Source organism: Cervus canadensis, chromosome 15, assembly GCF_019320065.1.
Source record: "Cervus canadensis isolate Bull #8, Minnesota chromosome 15, ASM1932006v1, whole genome shotgun sequence".
In the NCBI taxonomy this organism is placed as follows: Eukaryota; Metazoa; Chordata; class Mammalia; order Artiodactyla; family Cervidae; genus Cervus; species Cervus canadensis.
This window is the reverse complement of record NC_057400.1, coordinates 69843645-69853402: the sequence shown is the minus strand read 5'-3', so window position 1 is coordinate 69853402 and position 9758 is coordinate 69843645. Positions and strand designations below refer to the sequence as shown.

The following is a 9758-nucleotide window of genomic DNA, read 5'->3' as shown; positions in this document are numbered from 1 at the left end:
CTACCATATTGAGTGAAATAAGTCAGACAAATACCATATCACTTATCTGTGGAATCTGAAACAGTGATACACATGAACTTATTTATAAATCTGAAATAGACCTCAAACACGGAAACCAGTTATATGGTTACTAAAAGGGATAGTGGGTAAGGGGAGAGTGATAAATTAGGAGCTTGGGGTTAATATTCACACCACCAAATATAAAACAGACAACCAACAGGGACCTACTGTATAGCACAGGAAACTGTATTCAATATTTTTGTAGTAAACTTTGCTTTTTCAAATGAGCACTAAGATTTTTTTTTTATTAATGCATTGTTGATTTACAATGTTGTGTTAGTTTCTGGAGTGCAGCAAAGTGATTAAGATCACACAGACATATATATATTCATTTTCATATTCTTTTCCATTATGTTTTATTAGAAGATACTGAATATTGCCCCTTGTACTACACAATATGACCTGGTTATTTATCAATTGAATATATAACACTTTGCATTGCTACTTCCAAACTCCTAATCTACTCTCCGCCACCACCCCACCTGCTTAGCAACCATAAGTCTGTCATTTTTGTCTGTGAATATCTTTCATAAATAAGGTCATTTATGTCATATTTTAGAGTCCACATATAAGTGATATCATATGGATTTTGCTTTCTCTTTCTAACTAACTTTGCTTAGAATGATAATCTCTAGGTTCATCCATGTTGCTGCAAATGCCATTATTTTTTTTCTTTTTTATGTTTGTATATATGTACCACATCATCTTTATCCATTCATTTGTTGGTGGATGTTTAGGTTGCTTCTGTTTCTTGGCTATTATAAATAGTGCTGCTACAAACATAGGGTTATATATTTTATCTTTTATAGCTTATATCTTTTTGAATTATAATCAAGTCTGGATACATGTACAGGAGTAGGACTGCTGGATCATATGGCAACTCTATTTTTGTTTTTTTAAATTCATTTTTGTTTATTATGTGTTTTGTTTGAGCCATGCAGCATCCAGGATTTTTCCCCAACCAGGGATCTAACCCAGGTCTCCGGCAATAGAAGCTTTGTAATAACCCTTAATGGAAATGTATATAAAGAATGTATATACATATACCTAATACTGAATCACATTGCTGGGCACTTGAAACTGGCTCAACATTGTAAATGAACTATTCATCAACTAAGAAACTAAAGGTTATGCAGAAAGAAGGAATGAACATAATCCATAAATTGCAATGTCTTGGGTTTTGTGTTTGTCTACAAAAGAAGAAAAAAACCCTGACTGAGGACCTTTTCATGGACACACCTAGAAAGTGCCAGCTCTAACGAGTGGCACCACAGCTTCTGTTCAGCTGCACAGCTGAGAGAGATTGACCATGTCAAGGGAAGAAGCAAAGGCCTTGAGGCCAGAGAAAACCTTGGACCCTGTCCCAAGTGCCAGACCTGTACTGTTTTGCATAATGAGGATCTGACTCCATTTCTATGGTTCTTCTTTTGTAATCTGAGTTTTGTGTATGCAGAGCATGTCCTAGTTTGGGCCCAACGTCTCTAGTTCTTTTTTAATTTTCTTTGCCTGAGATGAGCCATGTAGCTTTGTTCTCCCACTCTTGTGCCAGGAAAAAAAAAGACAGTCCCAGAAAATTCTGAGGGACTGACTTGTTTGTAGATCTCCTGGAGGGCAGGCCTGGAAGGAGCAGAAGCAAGTACTGACAAGATTTTCAGTACCGTGATTTCCCTCACTGGTCATGCACATCCATGGACATGCAACATTCCTCATGATCAGAGGGGAGATGCAGGGGCAGATTGTGTCCCTTCCCAGGAGCTACCCTTCTGCGAGCTTCCATTAGGTGAGCTGCACACTGGTAGCCATATTTAAGCATTTACTAAGTTATGGTTTTCTTTACTTTTCCCTCTGCTATTAACTATTAAAACTATATAAACCTTGAGTTTCTTCCCAAGAAGATATTAAAGAAATTAATTTTACATCAGAAAACTAAAGAGCAACTGAAATATGCTGGCAATGTACCTCCATAGGCAATTTTGTAAAAAGCCATAGATTCACTAAAATAAAATGAAACACATTTCTTATTCTCATGCAATTTGGTCAGTGTTTCATTTGCACTACAGTGCAGCAATTACATAATGGTCATTGGAAAGAAAGCAATAATAAATTTGTGAAGAAATTTCTGTCCTCATGAAACTTCCAGTTCAATAACAAACAAGAAAATTCATAAAAGACAGTGCTTGTGTGCATGTGAAACTGTTATAAAGGCAGTGAAGGGAAATGAAAAGGAGGGGTGTTGAGGTAGTAATATATGGGGGTGTCATTGCAACCGCTCTTGCTTTGTAACCAAGGGCTTGTTGATACTTAAACACAGTCCAGGTTTTGATGGCTGGTTCCTTTTTTTTTTTGGTCCTGTTTTACTCTGTTTTTTTGTCTTTGTCTTCCTTTGGTCCACTGACCCATAGAACAGTTGTGTGATTCAGACCATATAATGACCACACTCAGGTTCCAATGCTAGTAAGGCACCTCATCACTATTATACAAGTCTTTAAAAATAGAATAGAAGCCTACTCTTAGCACAAAGCTTGCAGGCATTTCTGCTTCACCTCTTAAATAAATCTGGGCTAAAACTTGGGGAGGTGGGAGTTGGTTCATTTGGGTGGTAACCCACCTTCTCCCCAGATTGTTGGCTTCCTTAAAATAAAACTACTTTTTCTTTACCCAAAACTCTTTCTCGTTGTTGGCTTCTTGGATGATGAGCAGTCGAGCCTGTTTGGTAACGTCATGGTGGAACAGCTACTGCATCTTCACTGTGTGGGATCTTCTGGGGAGAACTTCCTCACCATCATTTGACTAGGGACTTGAAAGGAAGGAGGGAGACCCTTATGTGAATGTTGTGTGAAAGTTTCTAGGCAAAGGGAATAATGCCAGGCCCTGTGGCAGGAGCATCCCATCACACCCAAGGAGCAAAAAGGAAGCTTGAAGGCTGGAGCAGAGTGAGGTCTGGCCAGGCTGTGGAGAGTTAACCAGGTGTCAAATCCCTAGGACTCATTGGTGATGTGTGCATTTTTTTCTTGAAGTCTGATGAGCAGAAATTTATGGTGAGGATGGGCTGATGAGTGGCCTGACTGGATCTCCTGGATTGGGTGTAGAATAGCCTTCAGTTTAGGGCAAGAGAAGGAGGGTGGTTAGCTGCAGCAGCCACAGTCATCTTGTCAAGAAGTGAAGGCCACAAGACTGGATGAGGTCAGCAGGGGGATGTTTTAATGAGACAGAAAACTGGCCCAAAACTACATTCCAGGTCAAAACTAATGTTACAAACTTGGGGAGAGAAATAGAGACCATCCATGGAGCCATAAAAAAAGGCACGTGAGTTTGGAAAAATTAACCAAACAAAGACAATGATAAAAACTGTAGAATACATAGTGTTAGGCACTCAGTCATTGTCCACCTCTTACGAGCCCATGGACTGTATCCCGTCAGACTCTTCTGTCCAAAGAATTCTGCAGGCAAGAATACTGGAGTGGATAGCCATTCCCTTCTCCCGGGGATCTTGGGACCCAGGGATTGAACCCAAGTCTCTTGAATTGTAGGCAGTTTCTTCACTGTCTGAGCTACCAGAACTGGAATCTAAATGAGGGAAGCATTTTAAAGAGTGGGACAGTGACTGTCACATGAAGCCAGTAGAAAATACTGAGGGCTGAAACCCTTTACCATGATAGAGTTGTTCCGAAGTGGGATTGTGATGGAGACAGCTCTGTGCATTTACTCACACAAAAATCAAAGAATTGTGTATTTAAATGAGTTACTATATGGCATGTAAAGTATACCTCAAGAAATCCTCTACATAAAAAAGTGTGTATATTTATTTAGCACATGTCTACTGAATAGTGCTACACCCAGGTATTCTTCACCACGGGGAAGTAAAAACAGAAATTTAGAAAAGAGACATGTGTATAAATATGCAAAAAACTATTCACAATACCCCACAATTCATGTACCCCAAATGTCAATTATTAAGAGAATAGATAAATATTTTGTGATTTACTCTTACAAGGAAAAATTATTCAGCCCTAAAAACAGAAAGAACTGCTTTCTCAAATATAAAATATGTGACTCATAAGAAAAAATTTACTTAGAGCAAAAGAGAAAACATCAAAGTGTACACTGTGATTTATTTCAAGTTTGTTAAGTTCAACTCCTGCCAAACTATTAGATGTTTAGAAAAACTGAAAGTGAGGAAGCGTGGGGTGACAGTGGGTGTGTTTCAACTGAAATGTGACAGAGAGGTCTTTTCTGTCCCATTGGATGTGATTGATATGTGTGTTGATACACTGAAGTTTTGGATTCTGTAGTGGTTCTGAATTTTAAAGATTTGTGAAGACATAAAGTGAAGATTGACACATTTCAGTATATTTCAATTGTATATTGATATAAACACTCTATGACAGATGTAAAGAAAAATTACCATTAGATAATAATGGAATTACATTTTCTTTTCATATCTCCCTACGACCCCCATAATACAACGACTGACCAATCCAGGGTGCTGATTGCTGGTTGGGTTCCAGGTGGAATGTTGGGTTTGCTGTGGCTGGTGGTGCCATAGTAACTGGGCACCTGCGGTGAGTGAGTGCCATGGGGGGGCTGCCATTCTCTGTGGAGCTTGGCTTTGGGCTGATACTTGGGGAGCTCAGTGAGGTGGTGGTATTGCTGCTGCCCAGTGGGCAGAGGTCACAGTTCACTTTTCAGAGCCTCCAGGGGGAGAAAGTGGTGTATCTGCCTGTCATCAACTTATTGGTGGGTCTTTTATTTACATTCAGGTTTGTTCAGTCTGTTAGAATGCGACTATATGTAGGACATGAAATCCAGCTTGCAGAAACACTGGCTGCATAGATTGATGAGAAATGCCAACTCACTGACTAGTGTTGTGTTGCCAAAAATAAGTATGCAGAGATGGAGACATCTTTACAGAAAACCAGGCTAGAGAATGAGTCATTAAATTTACTCAGCCTTTACTGACACTTATAGAAAACTAAGGAGGGTCAACCTGATTTTGAGGCAGGAAGTCAATACTGTGGTTCAAAAACTGATGAAAGAGAGATTCATGCAGTCTAAATAAGAAGAGGAGATGGAGGAGGTGCTAAAAGTCCTCAAGGCCCTGAAAGAGGTCATGAGAATCACCAGATCCCAAGGCCTTTTCCAAACCAGTCAGGAGGCCTGGTGGTCTCTTCCCTAGGAGTGGGCCTGAGTACTAACTGTGCTGTCCCCTGCCCTCCTCTCAGGCCTCCCAGCATGCTGGGCTGCATTCACCCACCTCCATGACTCTCCACCACAGTTACACTGAGACCCGTGAGTGCAGGGCAGCCTCCACCTTGGACTGTATTTCTCCAACTCCACATGCTGAGCACAGCAATGAGGCTTTCACGTTCGACTTCTTTCATCTAACTGTGGGACTTTCTCCATTTACAGAATGCTTGGATTATCTCCTATTACAGTGAAATAAATGTACTTTAGAGACTAATCTTTTACTTAGTTTGAAACTCCATTAAGCCACAATTCTCAAGATAGTTTTGGTATCTATTATATGTCAACCCTATAGAATATATATATAATATCCTCTGTGCAAATATTGCATTTTAATGTGAAAATATATGCAACTCATCAATATAGACTTTAGCTGGCAACAGCAATACTTATAGAGTTAAATTCCCAACAGTTATAAGTTTAATTCAAAGCACTGAGATGACCCAGAAGGATGGGATGGGGAGGGAGGTGGGAAAGGGGTTCAGGATGGGGAACACATGTAAATCCATGGCTGATACACATCAATGTATGGCAAAAACCACTACCAAAAAAAAAAAAAAAAAAAAAAAAAAAAAAAAAAAATAAATAAACAAATGGGACCTAATTAAACTTAAAAGCTTTTGCACAACAAATGAAACTATAAGCAAGGTGAAAAGACAGCCTTCAGACTGGGAAAAAATAATAGCAAATGAGGAAACAGACAAAGGATTAATCTCAAAAATATACAAGCAACTCCTGCAGCTCAATTCCAGAAAAATAAACGACCCAATCAAAAAGTGGGCCAAAGAACTAAACAGACATTTCTCCAAAGAAGACATACAGATGGCTAACAAACACATGAAAAGATGCTCAACATCACTCATTATTAGAGAAATGCAAATCAAAACCACAATGGGGTACCATTACACGCCAGTCAGGATGGCTGCTATCCAGAAGTCTACAAGCAATAAATGCTGGAGAGGGTGTGGAGAAAAGGGAACCCTCTTACACTGTTGGTGGGAATGCAAACTAGTACAGCCACTATGGAGAACAGTGTAGAGATTCTTTATAAAACTGGAAATAGAACTGCCATATGACCCAGCAATCCCACTGCTGGGCATACACACTGAGGAAACCAGAACTGAAAGAGACACGTGCACCCCAATGTTCATTGCAGCAGTGTTTATGATAGCCAGGACATGGAAACAACCTAGATGTCCATCAGCAGACGAATGGATAAGAAAGCTGTGGTACATATACACCATGGAATATTACTCAGCCATTAAAAAGAATACATTTGAATCAGTTCTAATGAGATGGATGAAACTGGAGCCCATTGTACAGAGTGAAGTAAGCCAGAAAGAAAAACACCAATACAGTATACTAACGCATATATATGGAATTTAGAAAGATGGTAATGATAACCCAATATGCAAGACAGAAAAGGAGACACAGATGTATAGAACAGACTTTTGGACTCTGTGGGAGAAGGCAAGGGTAGGATGATCTGAGAGAACAGCATCAAAACATGTATATTATGAAGTGTGAAACAGATCGCCAGTCCAGGTTGGATGCATGAGACAAGTGCTCTGGGCTGGTGCACTGGGATGACCCAGAGGGATGGGAAGGGGAGGGAGGTGGGAGAGGGGTTCAGGATGGGGAACACATGTACACCCATGGCTGAGTCATGTCAATGTATGGCAAAAACCACTACAATATTGTAAAGTAATTAGCCTCCAACTAATGAAAATAAATGAAAACAAAACAAAACAAAACAAAGCAGCTTTTCTGCCTTTTTGTCTATAAATAATGATAATCCCTCATTGAGAGGCTCTTAAATAGAACACTCATAAAGAAATTTTTTTTTTTCAGTGTTCAGTTTCCTTTAATGACCCCCATTCTCCCCGAAGGGCAGGTGCAGGTGGCTGGGAGATGGCAAGAGGTGTTCACTTGAAGATCTTGCCCTGATTGAAGGCTTTGCCCACATGCTGGAAGGCCCCTTCCCAGCAAAGGTATTCTGGAACGAGAGTCTGGGTCTCCTTGCTGCTGGGATCCAGTTTCCGCCATGTGTATGACTTGTAGTCCACCTGCCAATCTGGACTCAGCGGCAAAGCAAGCTCCTGGCCTCGAAAGACCCAGACCTCAGAAATGGAGCTGCTATTGTTGGCTCCAAAGAGAATGACACTGGTAAAGGCATTCTTCCTCAGTTTGTCCAATCGCTGGAACATTCCAGTGATGAGGTTGCAGCTCATGAAGGTCTGGGTGAGCTCTTCAGGGAAGCAATACTCACAGTACCACAGGGACCAGCCATCCTTATCAAAGTGATCCCCAAAGTATGGCAGCGCCATGGAGAGCGTATCCTCGTTGGAGTACTTGCCCTTAAATTCATCCAACACAAAGGTACTCTTGGGCAGATGGGCAAAGGGATCCTTGGCCTTCGGCTCGGCAGCCAGCGCCTGCTCACATTCGTCCAGCTCCTCCTCAGGAGCAGGGGCGGCCGCCTTCTTCTCCTCTTTGCCCTCCTTCCGCTCCGCCTGGGGCTTCAGCTTCTCTTCTCGAGAACCTTTCTCCTTCCGTGGGGTGTCCTTTTTACGCTGGCTCTCTGCAAACTTTTTAGCATCAACCTGGGCCATTTTCTCACAGAGTTTCACCTCTCCCAAGACAGCCCGGAACTGGGGCTGGTTAATGCAGGTGAGGAACCAGCGGTTGGTGTTACGGAAGGCCTGGCGGAAAGAAGGCTCCAGAACCTGTTTATAAAGCCACAACAGGGTGCAGACAACTTTGAGGTCAGCCAGCGTCATGCGTTTGCCCACCAGAAAAGTCCTCGTCTTCAAGTGAGCATCCAGCAGCCCCAGAATTCACCTCACCTCCTCCTTTGCATTCTCTGTGGCCTGCTTATTGTGGTGCATGATGCCAAGGGTAGGGAACACCCAGGTGCTGGCTGGTGGCACTATGTCGCTATCAGCAAAGCTCACCCACTGCACCACCTGCGCTGCTGCCTCGAGAGTACTTCCCCGCAGCTCCTCGTTGCTCACATAGTAGGCAATGGCGTTGCTCTCGAACACAAAGAATCCATCATCGCCCTCAAAGGCTGGAACCTTGCCAGCAGGAAATTTACAGAGAAATTCGGGGGTTCGGTTGGTTTGGCCAAAATGGAAGTGGGGTGGTGCGGAGAGCACCTGGACCTAAGCCCCACTGTACTGAGCGGCAATGAGGGCCTTGAAAGCCCTCCAGTTTTCAGGGTACCTGTACAGGGTCCCAGCCGCCATCGTGATTCTGCAGAGAAAGAGAAAGAAATTGTTATCACAAAATATTTATATTCCAATTTAACAATGGCTACATTTGAAAAATTACACGGAGATTGTTCCCTTTCATTGCAAGATTGCTGCAGTGTGAGTTTTCTGAACAAGAAATCCAGCTGGACAATTGGGGGGAATTGCCAGTTGCTGCTCTTCATCTTTCACTCCCCATCTTGCACTCACTCCTCAGTAGAAAGCTAGGAAATTCTCAAGAGGTTTTTCCTCACATGATTAAGCCCAAACTCCACAATTAGCATCTTTATTCACAGGTTACAACCTCTCACTAAACAATGAGCACAAACTGGTTTTTATCATGGTGTAAGGGAAGCAGAGCAAAACATTTGTATAACTGGTGGAAATCATATGAGTAAATGACAGAGAACATCAAGATATAGTAAATGGCATTTCCTCACAATATTTGATTAAAGGTGTGCTTGGATTGGAGAAAATTAATGAAAACCAAAAAGTAAGTCCATGTTTTTTTGTCAGGAGTGAGGAAGGGAGAGGGGAGAGGAAGATTCCAGACATGAAAATTAAACTGAAGACATAGCATCTGTTGGGATCTGATAGGTTTTATGCAGAAAAATGAACAGGGAATGTGGGAGAAGTGGAATGGTATGGTGGTCTTGGTAGACGTGGTCCTGGAAGGCTGTTCCATGGAGAGGCCACATGGGTAGAAACCTTGTAATCTGAAGGGACAGTTACAAGTGATACCTCTGACAGAGGCAGGATCATTGTGGGTGTGAGGACCAGCCAAAATGCAAGGTGGCCAGAATGTACTGAAGGAATAGCAGAAATGGAGGTAAAGGCCACCAGGTGTCAGAAAATGGAGGGAGCTGACACCACAATAAGGAGTTTGATTTCCTTTTAAAAGACCATTGGCTGCCATTTTGCCAAAAGCTTATCCCAAGTGGGAGACTATGACAGGGGTTAGAGGCTGAGAACAGTGATGTCTAGACCAAAGGGAGAAATGAAAGTGGACATGGAGTTATGGAATCAGATCCAGGTTGAATCCTAAAGGCAGGACTGTGAGACACAGTAATTCCTGTGGGTCCCAGGGAAGAGAAGAATCAGAATGAAGTCAAGAATTCCTACCTGAGCATCTGCATCAGAGATGGTGTTTTCTAGTGAAATGGGGAAGGAGGCAGAGGAGTGTAGTTGGATGGGAAATTGGGG

At 42.0% G+C, this 9758-nt stretch overlaps 1 pseudogene across 1 annotated transcript; it reads right to left on the bottom strand.

Annotated features, from left to right (window-relative positions):
* Window positions 1-7155: 7155 nt before the first annotated feature.
* Window positions 7156-8552, bottom strand: LOC122453853 (annotated as a pseudogene). Its single transcript, XR_006273198.1, has one exon. The product of XR_006273198.1 is annotated as an elongation factor 1-gamma-like (transcript).
* Between the last annotated feature and the right edge of the window lie 1206 nt (window positions 8553-9758).